The sequence below is a fragment of the Mandrillus leucophaeus genome, unplaced genomic scaffold (genome assembly GCF_000951045.1).
Source record: "Mandrillus leucophaeus isolate KB7577 unplaced genomic scaffold, Mleu.le_1.0 Scaffold274, whole genome shotgun sequence".
NCBI classification, from domain to species: Eukaryota; Metazoa; Chordata; class Mammalia; order Primates; family Cercopithecidae; genus Mandrillus; species Mandrillus leucophaeus.
In genome coordinates, this window is record NW_012102854.1 from 293107 (window position 1) to 302195 (window position 9089).

Genomic DNA, 9089 nt, shown 5'->3' on the forward strand with positions numbered 1-9089 from the left:
TAAGTAGCTGGGACTACAGGCACCCGCCACCACGCCCAGCTAATTTTTTGTATTTTTAGTAGAGACGGGGTTTCACCGTGGTCTCAATCTCCTGACCTTGTGATCCGCCCGCCTTGGCCTCCCAAAGTGCTGGGATTAAAGGCGTGAGCCACCGCGCCCGGCCTGGAGTTTCAATATTTCTAGTCTGCCATAGTACTAGAAAGAAAAGAATCATTACTGACATCTTTACGACATTGAGTTTTTCTCTTGTACCTGGTATATCTCTTTATTTCAGTAGGTATTCTTTTATGTGCTTTAGTAAGTCTTTATATTTTTAGCATAAAAGTGTACACATTTCTTGTTTTACTTATTTCTAGATACTTTGTGGTTTTTGTTTATAATACGATTGGGGTATTTTTTCTGTTATGTAATTGATTACTATTACTATGTACTAAACTTGGTTTTTGTCTAAGGATTGTAACATTGATGAACTACTTTAGTAGATGAAATGGTTTCTTCATGAGATTGAATTGTCTAAAGAGATGTTGGTATTATTTGTAAATAAAAGTATTTGCCTATTCCTTTCTATATGCCTTATTTCTTTTCTTAATTTATACTTGTAGCTTGGATTATATGTCTAATATTGAATGTCTACAACACTAATTAGTTTCCTCATCTTGACCCTTTCTTTAAGTGAGGTTTGTTGTTGTTGCTGTTTTCTTGTGAGACAGGGTCTCACTCTGTCACCAGGCTTGAGGGCAGTGGCATGATCACTGCTCACTGCAGCCTCAACCTCCCAGGCGCAATCAATCCTTCCACCTCAGCCTCCCAAGTACCTGGGACTACAGGTGTGCACCACAATGCCCGGCTCATTTTTGTATTGTTTGCAGAGATGGGGTTTTGCCGTGTTGTCGAGGCCAGTGTTGAACTTCTGGGCTCAAGCAATCTGCCCTCCTCGGCCTCCCAAAGTGCTGGGATTACAGGTGTGAGCCATTGTGCCTGGCCAAGGGAATATTTTTAATGTTCACCATTAAGGATGATTGCTGTAGGTTTATGGTTTTATTAATTAAAACTATTTTTGGCTGTATTTTTAATTGTATTTCAATTTAAATTTTAATTGTAAAAATAATTTTGTATTTTTAATACAAAATTAGCTGGATGTGGTGGTGGGCACCTGTAATCCCAGCTACTCGGGAGGCTGAGGCAAAGAATTGCTTGCACCTGGGAGGCAGAGGTTACAGTGAGCTGAGATCGCAACACTGCACTCCAGCCTGGACGACACAGCAAGACTCCATCTCAAAAAAAAAAAAAAGAGAGAAAATGTAGTTTATGTACACAAGGGAATAATATTCAGCCATAAAAAAAGAATGAGATCCTGTCATTTACAACAACATGGATGGAATTGGAGATCATTATGTTAAGTGAAGTAAGCCAGGCACACAACAACAAACATCACAGGTTCTCACTTATTTGTGGAATCTAAAAATCAAAACAATTGAACTCACAGAGAGAGCAGAAGGATGGTTAGTGGAGGCTGAGAAAAGTCATGGGGGAAGTGATGAGGGTTGAGGGGTACAAAAAAGAAAGAATTAATAAGACCTACTATTCGATAACACAACAGAGTGACTACACTCAATAATAATGTAATTGTACATTTAAAAATACCTAAAAGAGTATAATTGGATTATTTGTAACACAAAAGATCATTTGCCTGAGAGGATGGATACCCTATTCTCCATGATGTCATTATTATACATTGCATTCCTGTATCAAAACATCTCATGTACCCTATAAATATACACACCTACTACTATACACTGTTACTGTGTCTATTCAGAAAGAAGTAGACATAAGAGACTCCATTTTGTTTCCAGTTGCATGGGGTATCTTTTTCCATGTCTTCACTTTCAATCTGTGTGTATTTTAGTAGGTGAAGTGGGTTTCTTGTCAGCAGCATATAGTTTTATCTTTATTCATTCAGCCACTCTATGCCTTTAATTGGGGAATTGAGTTCATTTACATTCAGTATTATTTTTGATAAGTAAGTACTTACAACAGCCATTTTGTTGCTTGTTTTACTCCTCTCCTCCTTTCTTCTTTCCTGTCTCCCTTTGTGATTAAGTGATTTTTCTCTGGTAAGGTGTTTTAATTCATTGCTTTTTATTTTTAGTGACTTTTTCATAGGTTTTTGCATTGTGGTTACTATGAGGCTTACAAAAAACATATTATAGATACAGTAAATTATTTTAAAAAGATGACAACCTATCTTAGATCACAAATAAAAGAATAAAATGAAAAAAATTTTCCACACTTTAACCCCTTCCCCCCATATTTTTACTTTTAGTTCTCCAAATTTGCATGTTTATATTACCTCTCTCTTAACAGGTTGCTGTGGCTATTACTGTTTTTGATAGATATGTCTTTTTGACTTCATGCTAGAGTTATAAGTGAATTACACATATTTATAGTAGTAGAGTATCCTGGGTTTGTCTGTTTCCTTAATTTTACTGGTAGGTTTCATACCTTCATTGAAAAAACTTTTTGAACATTAATGTTCTTTCTTTCAGATTGAAAAACTCCTAGGCTATGTGCGGTGGCTCATGCCTGTAATCTTAGCACTTTGGGAGGCCAAAGCAGGCAGATACTTGAGCTCAGGAGTTTAAGACCAACCTGTGCAACATGGCAAAACCCCATCTCTACAAAAAAATACCAAAATTAGCTGGGCATGGTGGTACACACCTGTAGTCCCAGCTGCTCAAGAAGCTGAGGTGGGAGGATTGCTTGAACCTGGAAGGTTGAGGCTGCAGTGACACAAGATCGCACCACTACACTCCAGCCTGGGTGACAAAGTGAGACCCTGTCTCAAAAAATAAAAAAGAAAAGGACAAAAAAGAAGAAAAAAACTCCCTTTAGCATTTCTTGTAACATGGGTATGGTGGTGGTGAATTCTCTTAGCGTTTGTCTGTCTGGGAAAAACTTGCTCTTTCATATTTGAAAGCTAACTTTGCTGGATATGGTATTCTTGGATGGCAATGTTTTTTCTTTTGGCACTTCTAAAATGTCATTTGACTCCCTTCTGTCCTGTATGGTTTCCATTGATAAGTCTGTTGCCAGATGAATTAGAACTCCTTTAAATGCCATTTGTTTATTTTCTCTTACTGCTTTCAGGATCCTCTCTTTTTCCTTGACCTTTGAGAGTTTATTATATGACTTGGGGTAGTTACATTTGGGTCAACTCTGTTTGGTGTTCTCTGACCTTCCTATACCTGGATATGTATATCTTTCTCAAGTTTTGGAAAGTTTTCTTTCCAAAGAAGAATGGAAAGTTATTTATACTTTTAAAAATAATCTTTGTACCCCTTTCTCTTGCTTAAATCTTTCTTGAACACCAATGATTCTTTTTTTTTTTTTTTGAGACGGAGTCTCACTCTGTGGCCCAGGCTGGGGTGCAGTGGCCGGATCTCAGCTCACTGCAAGCTCCACCTCCCGGGTTTTCGCCATTCTCCTGCCTCAGCCTCCCGAGTAGCTGGGACTATAGGCGCCCGCCACCTTGCCCGGCTAGTTTTTTGTAATTTTTAGTAGAGACGGGGTTTCACCGTGTTAGCCAGGATGGTCTCGATCTCCTGACCTCGTGATCCGCCCATCTTGGCCTCCCAAAGTGCTGGGATTACAGGCTTGAGCCACCGCACCTGGCCAAACACCAATGATTCTTAAATTTGGTTTTTTGAGGTAATTTTTTACATCTTATAGATCTTTGTTCCTTTTCATTCTGTGTTCTTTTTTTCCCCCTCTGACTTTCTGTTTTCAAATAGCTTATTTTGGAGCTCATGGATTCTTTCTTCTGTTGCACCCATTCTGCCATTGACAGCCTATAATGAATTGTTTAGAAAATTCATTTTTTAGTTGCAAGATTTCTGGTTTTTTCTATTTTTTTCAATTTCTTTGTTAAATTTCTTTGATACATTTCTGAATTGCTTTTCAGTCTTATCTTGGAAATCACTAAGTTTCTTTAGAACTGCTCTTTTCAATTTTTGTCAGAGAGCTCACATATTGCCATCTTGTTAGGGTGAGTTACTGGTTTCTTGCTTTGTTCATTTGGTAAGATCATGGTTCCCTCTTTAGGTGTGTTTCTTATGGATGTGCACTGATGTCTTTGCATTGAAGTATTATTTATTTATTCCAATGTTCTCTGACTGGCTTGTTACAATTTTTACTGGACATATTTGCTTAGAGGTTCTTTATCATGAGGTTACTGCCTCCTTTTCAGCTCTAGGTGGTGCTTTAAAACCTGGTTTGCCTTAGCTTTAGTAACAGTTGGAGCAATTCACTTCCTTAATGGGGTAGGTCCTAAAGAGGGTATTCTGGCCGTGTGGGAGGGCTGGCTAGGGGTTTGTGCCCAAGAGATCTGTGGAGTGAACCTCCTACAGCATGGTGCTGTTGACTAACCACACTGAGTTTAAACAAGATCTACATGTTGGGCTTAGAGGATAAAGCTCTTATATATCTTATTTATTTATTTATTTATTTTGAGACAGAGTCTCACTCTGTCACCCAGGCTGGAGTACAGTGGCATGATCTCGGCTCACTGCAAGCTCCGCCTCCCTGGTTCATGCCATTCTCCTGCCTCAGCCTCCTGAGTAGCTGGGACTATAGGCGCCAGCCACCATGTCTGGCTAATTTTTTGTATTTTTAGTACAGACAGGGTTTCACCGTGTTAGCCAGATGGTCTCGATCTCCTGACCTCGTGATCCACCCGCCTCGGCCTCCCAAAGTGCTGGGATTACAGGCGTGAGCCACCACACCCGGCCTAACCACACTGATTTGGCATCTCCTCTGGCCAAATTACAAACCAGAGTTTCCCATGGGTTAAGACAAGGCCAAGATGGTGGGGAGGCTGGTGGTGTGCCTCAATCTCACTTTTTCCACTACAGAAACCATGCGTTGAGGGGAAATTTTCTACATGTTTGGTGCCAGGCAGAATGGGGGAAGAGGTGTCATGGGTGTGGAAGTCTGATTCTGCTACCACTCCTCAGAGATTTTTTACTTCTCTGTAGCTCCAGAACTGACTGATCTTCATATCTGAGTTCTAGGATATTGTTGGTGATAATCTTGGTGATGCACACTTGTTTTTGGTTTTCAGTTGGTGGGCAGTGAAGCCAGTTTTCTTCTGCTCCGTCATTTGGAATGAGTAGTCTTCAAACACTTAAATTTTAGAGCTAATGACAACCTATTTGCTTTATCACCAACCTCACCACATACTCTTTCATTACTCTCTAAACTCTTTGCCTCCTTCAAGTTGTGTAAAAACATTATTGAAATATATTTCTAACGTACATTATTTTCAATTCATGAATTATCTCCATGGTTTTGGGTTTTTTTCCCCTGGTGCAGGAAAATAACATCTGTTTTCTTGCTTTTTTCAGGTTTGGAGACCAGGTATGACATAAATACATTATTTCCAGAAGAAAAAAAATTGAAATACATTAGCTGGAATACTTTACAAAGAGAAGCTGCCCACTGATGCTACTTGTATACCCCCACTGGTATTGTTCACATAGGATAACCAAGATATATTTTTTCCTTTTAGATACCGGTTTTTAAGATAATAACTTTGCTCCTTATTGTTCTGTGATCACTGATTCTTTAATATTGCTATAAATTTGGGAATTTAAATGTATTTGGTGTGTTTCAAATACAAATTATTTTTATAAATATAAATGTAAATGTAATTTATATTTATTCAAATGTAAATGTATTTGGTATGTTTCAAATATAAATTATTTTTATATTTAAGCTTGATTTGTCCTATCCTTGGTCATTAGAAGCCTTTCCAAGTTGGCAGTGCTTTGTCATTCATCTACTGATTTTTAAAATTAGCTTTGTTATTATCTGGTATGACAAAATACTGCAGGCTCATTAAAAATTTTCTGCCCATACTTGGAATCAGCCACTTCTCCGAAGAAATCCTGGTTTCTTTTAGCAGGAAATGGTCCATAAATACCATAATGTATGTGCTAGTGATATGTATTACTGCCGGACTGGTCAAAGTGATACTCCCACCAATTAAAATTCAGGAATAGAGAGTATTTACTTACTTTTCCTCTATTTCATGCAATTTAATTAGAATCATTGTTCTTAATAACCTCAATTCAGATTTGTCTGACGTTTCCTCATTTTAGATACAGGCTATACATTTTAAGCAGAAATACCATTACAGCAATGATGTTGTATCCTTCTCAGTGCATCTCATTAGGAGGCACATGGCATTGTTTTATCTATTATTGGCCTAAAGAAAAAACAAATGAACAAACAAATAACAGGCCAGGAGTGGTGGCTCATGCCTGTAATACCAGTACTTCGGGAGGCCAAGGAGGGCAGATCACGAAGTTGGGAGTTCAAGACCAGCCTGACCAACATGGAGAAACCCCATCTCTACTAAAAATACAAAATTAGCCGGGTGTGGTGGCACATGCCTGTAATCCCATACCTGGGAGGCTGAGGTGGGAGAATTGCTTGAACCCAGGTGGTGGAGGTTGCGGTGAGCCGAGATTGTGCCACTGCACTCCAGCTTGGTGACAGAGCGAGACTCCGTCTCAAAAAGGAAAAAAAGTCCTAACAAAAGGCTGCTCTGTGTAGAAAAAGACCAAGAAAAGGGCACCTAAGTGAGACAAAACTTCTAGATAAGAATTGCTCTACTCAGCCAAGCGCAGTGGCTCAAGCCTATAATCCCAGCACTTTGGGAGGCCGAGGCAGGCCGATCACTTGAGGTCAGGAGTTTGAGACCAGCCTGACCAACATGGGAAAACCCTTCTCTACTAAAAATACAAAATTAGCCGGGTGTGGTGGCATGTACTTGTAATTCCAGCTACTCGGGAGGCTGAGGCAGGAGAATTGCTTGAACCTGGGAGGCAGAAGTTGCAGTGAACTGAGATCGCACCATTGCACTCTAGCCTGGGTGAAGAAGTGAGACTCTGTCTCAAAAAAAACAAAAAACAAAACAAAAAAAAAAACTACTCTAACCAAAAAGCACAGGAAAAAAAAAAGAAAGAAAGAACCCAAAACACCTGATGCCACACATGCACCTAGGAAAGGCTGAGCAGGGAACCTAGACTTCTACTCTCACTAGGCTGTAACAAGATACTCTGACCTCCCTGCCAGGATGGTTTCAGGAAGACTGAAGGGAGCCAGGACTATCACACTACAGGTGGAATTACGTAGGGCCCCTGGACTCATGTGGGGAACCTGGATTTCCATCCCCATATACAGCAGTAAAAAGGTACTTGTTTAACTACCTGCTGGGCCAGTGTCGGAGCAGGCATTGTAAAGTCAGGATCTTCACGACTATCCCGCCTAACAGGGCCAGCCCTGCCTCTGTGGTGTATGTGGAAAGCAAATGGAAACCATTAACAAGGCACCCCTGGCTCTTATTGGGGTATAAGAGAGGTATAAAAAGGTGACTAATAGGGAGCCAGAACTCCTCATTCACACCTAACTGTGAGGAAGAGCACTTCCGCCCAGGTGTCAGTGGAGGGTGAGTGGGAAATCTGGATTCTCACCCCCTATGTGGCACAGCAAAATGGCACACTTGCCAGGGACCATGCCAGGGTGGTATCAGAAAGCCAGCTAAAACAGGTTTAAATAAGATCTACAATCTCGAAATAGATAAAATTGCACATTTCAGTGGAAATTCAATAATCGTAACCAGGAAAATCTCAAAAAGATAAGAGCATGAAGATGACAATGATGTCAGAATTATTTGATAAATACATAAAGCAGACATCATAAAAATGCCTGAACAATCACACACTTGAAACAAATGAGATACAATAGCTCAACAAAGAATTAGTCCAGACAAGAAATTAGAAGACATGCAAAATAACCAAACAGAGAATATAGAATTGAAAATATAACTAAAATAAGCTCAAATGGAGGGACAAAGAGTGGAAACAGAGGCGACAGAGGAATCGGTGAACTGCAATACAGAACAATAGGAGTTACCCAATCTGAACAACAGAGAGATAGTACACTGAAAAAAATAACATGAAAAGAATGAGGAACTGTGAGAATGTAACACAAGATTAACATTCATGCCCTTGAAATCCTGGAAGGAGAGGAAAAAGAAGACAGGGCTGAAAAAGTACTTAAGGAAGCCTGGATAACATGGGGATACCCTGTCTCTATAAAACATACAGAAGTTAGCCAGGCCTGGTGGTGCGTTCCTGTAGTCCCAGCTACTCAGGAAGCTGAGGTGGGAGGATCGCTTAAACCCAGGAGGTCGAGGCTGCAGTGAGCTGTGATCATGCCACTGCACTCCAGACTGGGTGACAGAGCAAGACAACCCCTCTCCCCTACCACAAAGGACTTAAAGTAGTAATTGCTGGAAACTCACCAAATTTGGCAAAAGACAGATTCAAGAAGCTGAGTGAATTTAAACAAGATAACTCTTCCCATCCCCAAAATGTAACACCACAACACATCATCCCCAACTTGCGAAAATTAAAGACAAGGTCAGGTGCAGTGGCTCACACCTGTAATCTCAGCACTTTGGGGGGCCGAGGCAGGCAGATCACCTGAGGTCAGTAGTTCGAGACCAGCTTGGCCAATAGGGTGAAACCCTGTCTCTACTAAAAATACCAAAATTAGCCAGGTGTGGTGGCACGCACCTGTAATCCCAGCTACCTGGGAGGCTGAGACAGGAGAATCGCTTGAAACTGGGAGGCAGAGGTTGTAGTGAGCAGAGATCACATCATTGCACTCCAGCCTGGGCAACAACAGTGAAACTCCATCTCAAAAATAAAAATAAAAAAATAAATCAAAGAAAATTAAAGACAAAAAATAAAAATGTTGAAAGTAGCAAGAGAGAAATACCATATTTTTAGAGGCAAAAAATTTTAAATAGCAGATTTCTTATGAGAAACTATGAAGACCAAAAATAAGTGAAATTTTTCAAGTGCTAAAAGGAAGAACTCTCAATCCCAAATCCTATTTTCAGCAAAATATATTCAAGAATGAAAGAAACCTACATTATTAACCATTAGGGAAATGTAAATCAAAATATCAATGAGATACTTGACACCCACAAAAAAGGCTATAATTCAAAAAAATTTTTA